This window comes from Lipotes vexillifer, unplaced genomic scaffold (assembly GCF_000442215.2).
Source record: "Lipotes vexillifer unplaced genomic scaffold, Lipotes_vexillifer_v1.1 scaffold182, whole genome shotgun sequence".
Classification (NCBI taxonomy): domain Eukaryota; kingdom Metazoa; phylum Chordata; class Mammalia; order Artiodactyla; family Lipotidae; genus Lipotes; species Lipotes vexillifer.
This window is the reverse complement of record NW_006798798.1, coordinates 4,446,173-4,455,214: the sequence shown is the minus strand read 5'-3', so window position 1 is coordinate 4,455,214 and position 9,042 is coordinate 4,446,173. Positions and strand designations below refer to the sequence as shown.

General features: G+C 43.1%; 1 non-coding gene across 1 annotated transcript; it reads left to right on the top strand.

The window, feature by feature from the left end:
- Positions 1-8,227: 8,227 nt before the first annotated feature.
- TRNAG-CCC (transfer RNA glycine (anticodon CCC)) lies at positions 8,228-8,300 on the top strand. The gene has a single exon. It is a non-coding gene; the product is annotated as a tRNA-Gly (tRNA).
- The last annotated feature ends 742 nt before the right edge of the window (positions 8,301-9,042 follow it).

Sequence of the window (9,042 nt, the reverse complement as noted above, 5' to 3'; positions counted from 1 at the left end):
GATGAGAAATTCATTGTCATTTAAATTGATCTTCCTTTACAGGTAATGTATTGATCCTCTCGACTGTTTTTAAGAATTTGTTTTTCATTGTTCTTAGTTTTCAGAGGTTTGATTGCGATAATATCTTGGTGTAGATTTCTTTTAGTATTTCTTCTCATACTTTTCAGTCCCACACTCTTTTCTCCTCTCCTTCTGGGACTCTGATTATATGAGTGTTACGTCTTTTGTTATTGTCTCACAGAATTCTGAAGCTCTGTAATTTTTTTAGTCTGTTTTCTGTCTGTCTGTTGTTTAGATTGAGTAAATTCTATTGATCTGTCTTCAGGTTCATCACTTCTATCCTCTGTCATCTCCATTCCACTGTTGAGTCCATCTAGCAAGTTTTTTTTCTTCCAGCTGTTGTATTTTTTAGTTTTGTAATTTCCATTTGGTTGTCTTTTATTACTGCTATTTTTGGCTAAGATTTAAAATTTTTAAGTTTGTTTCTAGAGAATTTGTGTCTGTTGAAGCATTTTTATGGCACTGCTTTAAAATTGTTGTCAGGTGGTTCTGACATCTGATTCATCCAGTTATGGGAGTCAATTTTCTTTTCTCATTCAAATTGTGGTCCTTTGGAATGATGAGTGATTTTCAGTTGTATCCCAGATACTTTTGTTTTTATGTTATGATACTCTTGACCTATTTAAATCTATTTTAGCATGTAGGTTCTGGTATATATTCATCATATGTAGACATATATGTATACCAGAATCTATATGTATTAGTTCCAGTGATGGTTTGCCTATCAGAATCCTTTCAATGTGATTCTAGTCTTCTAGCTTCATTCTTCTAGCACTGCTGGGGCTACTGCTCAATCTCTGTTGATGTCATTTGTTGATGTCATTCCTGAGGCCACCTGGTATTGCTGGGACAACTTCTTCAGCTGGATGGTTGGGGATGGGGGACAGAATCTGCTGGGCCTGGATCTTTTTATGCCACTAGCTGATGCTGCCCCTGCAGGTGGACTGGTTCACCAACCTCACTGGCTCAGACCGCCTGCCAGTGCCTCTGTCATGGAGCAGGCATTGGGGGTCCCCACTAGGTCTAGTCTCTTTGGGGCTTTTCTTTACTTGTCCTTTGTCCAGAAAGAGTGGACTTTCCTTGTCTTTTTGGTTTTTTTTTTTTTTAATGCCCGTTGGTGGTTTTGAATTGTAGGAATCTTTGGTACCTAGTCCTCGGTATATGAGAGATAAAAAAGAAAACTGGAGAAATTCACTATGTTATAGTTCCTCAAGTCCTGAATCCCCTAGCTAGTCCACCTTCAGCTTTCTGGCTTTAAGAGTCTTTTAATCATTGTCTATTAAATAATTTCCAAGATATTTAGTTAGAAATAGAGGGCAGTGTTTTAACACCTCTTCTTTACTCCATTGGTGGAGGAGGTCTTCCTGCCCTAGGTTTGTGGGGATGGTTGAATACACAACTGCTGAGACTGGGCAAATGAGATCAACAGCGTTTTAACAGTCACATATAGTCATAGCCTGAGGGAGGACACCACATGCCATGCAGGGTCACATGGGGGTTTCACTTGGGAACAGAGTGAACAAAGAGGGGCTGTAGGAGGCAGGCTACATAGTATCAAGATGGTGGGGTGCCCCCTGGTTCCCACAGGAGAATGTGATTAGCTTATTTGAATAATTCCATGGGCTGGTATGGAATAAACTGGAACTGTGCCTGGTCCCTTTGATAAGGAGGTTGTTTGGCTAGGGGACCTCATCTGTGGGAGCACAGTGAGGAGGGAACTTACAGTTTTGCCATTTGAGGGCCTCCTGATTTTACCAGATGTCAAGGCAGCACACAATAGTGAGTCTTACAGCACGGGGAGAAGCAGGGAAAGGTATCATCTTTCTCCAGAACTGGAACTCAAGTTTTATTTTAAAATTTATGAGAACTTTGTATTCTGATCCAGGTTTGTTTTGATATAAAACTGCTTTTCTCCAGATCTTCTATTCAAATTGTGGGTATATTCTTGGACCGTCAGCATGAATCCTGAGCACACAGTATGCAGCTTGGGGTGATTTAGAAAGTGCTATTTAAGTTATGTTTTTCTTGAAGTATTTTAATTGAAAAGTAATACGACCATATTACAGATAATTTGGGAAATATGGAAAAGGAAAAGAACCTTCATAATTTTAACCTACAATCATATCAATTATAATTTTAGTATAATTTCTACAGTCTTTTTTCCACCCAAAATTTAAAACTGTAAGTATAGAATGTATATAGTTTGTTCATCTGCTTTTTATGCTTGATGGTTTATCAGAGTTCTTCTATCCCTCTTTCTTTCCTTAACAATTAAGGCCAACATTTATTAGGTGGGGCTGAGCAAGGGTGGAAGCTGTGGAGGGCCAAAGTACAGCTTGTACCCTGAGGGGTGAGCAGGACATCTGCAGAGTAGAGTAGTTCAGTGCAAGGTTGGGGGGGGGGGGTCTGAACCCACGCTGGATGAGGAGAACATCTGCGCAGTGGTGTGGCCTAGCACATGTGTCAGAGCCCAGGGAGGATGAAGAAGGCATCTGAGGATTTGGGGGGAAGGCAGTGACTGGATACTTTAAGCCTAGGGGAGCCCTGTTTCTCACTGTTGGAAAAGGGAGGACACTAGACTGGAACGTGGGGTGTTTGTTAGACTGGAATTAGAAGTATTGGTAAGAACTCATGATTTTCTATATATATAGAAATATATACATAATATGCATAAAAGCATGAGTATATATGTGTACACACACACTTACATTCCCTGGCATTGTCCACTAAGAAGGTTTGGGAGAAGTGATACCCCAATAGCAATGAGTACACATAGCCCTATATCTTGGTTTCTAAATGGTATTCTCCATTAAAAGGAACCAGTGTTCCTTGCAGGAAGGGCTGACTCTAGGACTGGAGCAGGAAAAATACAAGATGACTTTGTTATGCCAGGAAGCAAGGAGGTACTAAAAATGATGAGGATATGTCAAAGGAATATGAAAGCCAGCATAGACAAGCTCCCACTGGCCAAATCTGGGGTAACTGGAGCACCCAAATAAATAAGGTAACAGATTATGACCCAATGAATAGAATAGAAATGGATGAATAAACCGATAAACAGATAGAAAATTCCATGAAGAACGGGGTATTACATAGTTTCAAAGTACTATTAATTACAGAGAGGAAAGGAGTAACTTTAAGGAGGAGAAACCTGGTAGATACCACCTCAATCTAATGATCAAAGTGAACATCATCAGTAATGGGACAAATAGAAATCATGTGCCACCTGATAGGATGCAATGAGAAAAACAGGAATACCCTTCTGGGATATTCTGGCCAAAGATGCATAACCTGAATCTTTATTTTTTAATTAAGGTGAAATTCACATAACATAAACATCATCTTTTTAAAGTGAACAATTCAGTGCCATTTAGTACACTCACAATGTTGTAGGACTACCACCTCTATCTAGTTCCAAAATATTTTCATTGCTCCAGAAAAAGCCCCTACTCATTAAGCAGTTACTCCCTGTTACCCCCTCCCCCCAGCCCCTGGAAACCACTAATCTGCTTTCTGTCTCTATGGATTTACCTGTTCTGGAAATTTCATATAAATGGAATCTCATACAATATGTGATCTTTTTTTTTTTTTTTTTTTTTTGCCATCATGTGAAAAAATTCAAGAAGCATTGAATTGTAGCATGTTGGTATAAAAATCCATGAGGCATACGTGCAAGAGAACTACAAAGAAGCTGAGAGTGTCATAGTATAGTGTCTGGGAGCCTGGACTCGATGTGCTGGGTGTGAGTTTGAATCCTTAGTCTGTTCTTTACTAGTTGTGTGGCATTAGACAAATTACTTAGCTTCTCTATGCTTTACTTTTCTTATCTGCAAAATGGAGATAATAATGGAACCTAGCCTACTGGACTGAAAGGTAAATTAATATAGCCAGAGTGCTTAGAATATGCCTGATATACAGTCAAGGCGATGAAAGTATTTACTATTATAATTTATTTTCTTGTTGAGAAATAAGCTCAATTACTGTAGAATTGGAAAGAAAGTTTGTCTCTAACACTTAGTATGCTATCATTAAGATGCATTCATCTTCAATACACTATAAGCAAGTACAAATATTTATAGTTATTTATAAATAAGTACAATATATTTACAGTTACGTAAAATCCATAGCGCTAAGGACTTCCCTTAAAAGTCTCATACTCTCTTGGGCTTCCCCCCGTGTCCCCTGCATCGGCAGGCGGACTCTCAACCACTGCGCCACCAGGGAAGCCCCAATATGTGATCTTTTGTGTCTGCCTTCTTTCATCTTACATAATGCTTTTGAAGTTCATCCATGTTGCAGCATATATCAGTATCTCATTCCTTTTCATGGCTGAATAATATTCCACTGTATGGATATACCACCTTTTTTTAATCTGTTCATCCACTGGTGGACATTTGGGTTGTTTCCACCTATCGGCTATTGTGAATAGTGCTATACAAGTATTTGTTTGGTCATCTGTTTACAATTCTTTTGAATATATAAGTGGAACTGCTGAATCACATATCCTTCTCTTATCATGAGACAATATGGGCAAAAGCCAAAACTGAGGGACATTCTATAAAATAACTGGCTTGTAATCATCAAAAACGTTAAGATATGAAAGTTATGGAAAGATGGGGGAAATTTCCCAGATGCAGGAACTAAAGAGACAGGACTGCTAAATGCAACACATGATCCTGGACTGGTTGCCTTACTATTAAGGAAGGTACCAGAACAGTTGGTGAAACCGAATGGGTCAGAGGAGTAGATGTTGGTAACGTATCAGTGTACTTTCCTGATGTTGGAGACTGTTTGGTGGTTATATAGGAAAATGTCCCTGTTTGTGAAAAACACACACCAGTATTTGGGGGTGATGGAGCATCATGCCAACAAGTTACTGTAAAATGGCTCATAAAAAAATAGTTTTGCCTGGTGCTTACAAATTTTCTGTGGGTTTGGGATTGTTTCAGAATGAAACAAAATTAATTGAAAATATTTGATATATTTTCCCTCAAGGGCTCTCCGTATTTGTTTCCAATTTCCTCCTCTTCTCTCTTGAATATTCTCCATTTAGAGTCTTGCCTCCTCATTCCCACTTGATAGGGCGAGTGTTAAAGTCACCGATGAGCTCTATGCTCCTGAATCCAGCAGTCAAGCCCCAGGCTGCACCTTACTCTTGCCTCATCAGTGGCATCTGGCAGGTGGATATCTTCTTCCTCACTCAGCCTCCTGACCTTCCTCCCACCTTGTAGACTGCTCCTTCTCGGACATCTCTCTGCTAATCCCTTCTTATCTCTCCTAAATTCTAGATGTTGGGTGCCCAAAGCTCAGTTCCGGGGCCTCTTCCCTATGCTTTCTACCCTCACTCCCTTGGAGACCTCATCCAGTCTTTACCTACTACCTATCTACAGATGACCCTCTAACTTCTACCTGCAGCCTGGACTCCTCCTGAGTTCCCCACTTGTGTACCTGACCATCTGCCTGCTCACCATCTCCACTCATATGCCTAACAGACATCTCAACTCAACATGTCCAAACCTGAGCTCCCAGCCTTCAGTATTTTGCTCTCCCCACAATAGTCTTCCTCATCCCAGTAAAAGGCAACTCCATCCTTCCTTTGCTCAAGGGAAAAACCTTGAAATCACCCTAGACACCTTACTGTCTCTCATATCCCATATCTGAACGGACAGCTAATCACAGGGATTCTTCCTTCAAAGCGTGTCTAGAATCTAACCATCTCTGACCACCTCCACTCCTTCTACCCTGCTCCTTCACCACTCCTCAGAACTATTACAATAGCATCTAACTGGTCTCTCTGCCTCTCCCTTTGCCCCCTCAGTCCATGTCACTCCTCTAATGACCACTCTTCAGTGGATGCTCATCTCACTCTCTTAAAAGCCTAAGTCCTAATAATGGCCCACAGTCTATCTTAGATTGGGATGCTCCAGAGGCTGATGCTGAGACAAGAGCTTGAGTACAAGTGGTTCATTTGGGAGGTGACTCCTAGGAGCAGGGGGAGATAAATGGGGAAGTGAGACAGGAAAGGAAGGAAGCCAATACAAGGTGTGTTAATAAGTGGGTTACCGCTGTAAGCACCAGAGCTCCATGCTTCTGGGGACCTCTGGGAGGCTGCCTAGGGCATGCCTCATAATTGTCAAATGCAAGCAGCAAGGTACCTGGGTATTTATTCACCAACTCCACATTGGTTGAGGGCTACCCCCAGGGAACTAACTCCCTGGCCTGCCCTGCTGCACTCCTGTGGCCAGAAGAGGCCCTCAGACAGACAGCTGCAGGGGCAGTAGGAAGCCAGAGGGTTTGCGTGCATCCAATGGACAGTGCTGAAGGGATATGGGTGGGGCACTGGCAGCACTTTCTTCAAAGGCCCTACATGCTCCGACTTCTGTCCTATACCAGGTACCCCTGTGACCTCACCTCCTCTAACTTCTCACTCCTTTACTTACTCCAGCCACACAAGCTTCCTTCCTGCTGTTTCTCAAACACGTCATGCATGGTTCTACCACAGGACCTTTGCACTTGCAGCCACCTTGCCCAAAGTGCTCTTCTACCAGGTATCTGCCTGTCTCTCACCTTACCTTCTTTAGGGGCTTTATCTAAATGTTACCAGCCCAGCAAGGCCTTCCTGATAAAACATGTGGCACCCTCCAGTTAGGAAAATCTGAAGAGAGTTTAATATAGTACTATTTACAAAGGATAGACAGGGTATAGGGAAACTGGAAGGGGTGGTAATTTGCCCAGGGGCTAATAAAGGCAGCCATAGTTACCATAGCTAGGCCTGAAACGGAAAGGAAAAGATGTGTTCTTGGAGCTGGGTGGGCTGTATGAGAAGACTCCTAATAGGGGGTGAGGCCTTTGGAGGAGGGATGAGGGAGGCTGACCTCAGTTGCCTTCTGCCCTCCAGCCTCCTGAAGGTGTTTCCCATCAGCCATGACCGAAAGGAAGCCAGAGGGTAAGGGAACCCCTTCATGCTGTTCACAGATGTCAGCCCACAAGGAACAAGAAAGAAAAAGAGGGACAAATGGTAGATGTCCAGCACACCAGCCAAAATAGCAATACACACATACTGCCTATCCCCTTCCCTGCTTAATTGGTCCCCTTAACTTAGTACCATCTCACCTATGATATATTTTGCTTATTTATTTTGTTTGCTGTCCATCTTCCTCTACAGGAGGATAAACTCCACAAGGTTAGGGATTTTTGTCTTCTTCGTTCACTACTGTATGCTGGCAGCACCTAAACTAATGCTAGGCATATAGTTGGTGTTCAATGAATAGTTTTTGATTGGATAAGGTGGCTGCCTAGCTGTGGCAGACAGAATAATGCCCCCAAATATGTCCACATCCTAAACCTAAGAATCTGTAGATATGTTAGGTTATGTGGCAAAGGGGAAGTAAGGTTGCAAATGGAATTAAGGTTAATCAGTTGACCTTGAAATAGTCAGATTACCCTGGATAATCTGGGTGGGCCCAATGTAATCGCGAGTCCAGAAGAGTCAGAGTCAGAGATATTTAAAGATGCTACACTGCTGGCTCTGAAGACGGAGGAAGAGGCCCCAAGCCAAAGAATGTGGGCAGCCTCTAGAAGCTGGAAAAGTCAAGGAAACAGATTCTCCCCTAGAGTCACCAGAAAAGAATGCGGTTCTGCTGACACCTTGAATTTAGCCTGGTAAACCCATTTCAGACTTCTGATCTCTAGAATTGCATGATGATAAATCTGTGTTGTTTTAAGCCACTAAGTTTGTGGTAATATGTCACAGCAGCAATACGAAACTGATACACTAGCCGTTGTTTTTAACGGCTGGAGCGTGGGTTCTGGAGCCAGTTGAGGCTGCTCTTCTGGCCCTTGTTATCTGGGGGATCTTGCACCTTTCCTTTTCTCTGTAAATAAGACTATTGATTGCTCCTTCATCCCAGCTGTGGTTTAAGGATTTGGTGAGCTCATGCATGACATGCACATGGTTCAGAGCCTGGCCTCCAGTAGCCCCTCTACTTGACCATAGACCCTACAAGTGCCTGGTAGACTGCAGACAGTACATATTTATGGAAGGATAAATACATTTCATCAAATGATGTTCCATAATAGACTTCATCTTTCCTCTGCTTTTAGAACACTGGGCTTTCTCCCTATTTTCATTTTTACTCTTGTTAATAAAACTGAGAATCTTGGGACTTCCCTGGTGGTCCAGTGGGTAAGACTCTGCACTCCCAATGCAGGGGACCCAGGTTCAATCCCTGGTTGGGGAACTAGATCCTGCATTCCACAACTAAGAAGACCGTGTGCTGCAACTAAGAAGTCCGCATGCTGCAACTGGAAGATCCCATGCGCCGCAACTAAGACCCGGTGCAGCCAAAATAAATAAATAAATAAATAAATAAATAAATAAATAAATAAAATATTTTTAAAAATTGAGAATCTTTTTGCACAGTGTTTTTGTTTTTTTGAAATCAGTCTTCTACTTCTTCAAAACAAGGGTCCCTGTTGGCCGCAAGGCCGGTGCTCACCACACACAAGCAGACGGCTGCCTTCAGCGCAGGGTGGCTCAGCTCACCCGGCAGCTAAGCACCTCCCAGGACAGTGAGGCCCACGTGGTCAGCCCAGCTGGAGATGGAAGGTGGGAGGGGAGAGAAGGCAGACTAGAGGCTGTTGTCTGAAGTCACTTTGATGAATTCCATTCCTGGGCTGGGCTTCCACTGGGCTCCTCCGCCAGGGCATGGGAAAGTAGGGGAGGCAAGGGGATGGAGAACCAAGAGAGTGAGTGACGGTGCTGCAGTCATCTGAGCCAAGGAAGCCTCTGTGAGGCAAGAGGAGTGTCAGGGGCCAGTTCAGCAGCTCTGGGTGGTGCCAGCCAGGGTGAGCGCATCCAAACTGCCCTCCGTTCTGGAACTCTTCCATGATCGGTGCTCCTGAGGCTGCACACCCACTACCTGGGCAGGGTGGTGGTGGCTTCCCCAGATGTCTGGGACAGTGAGAGAGGCTGAGCTCTGA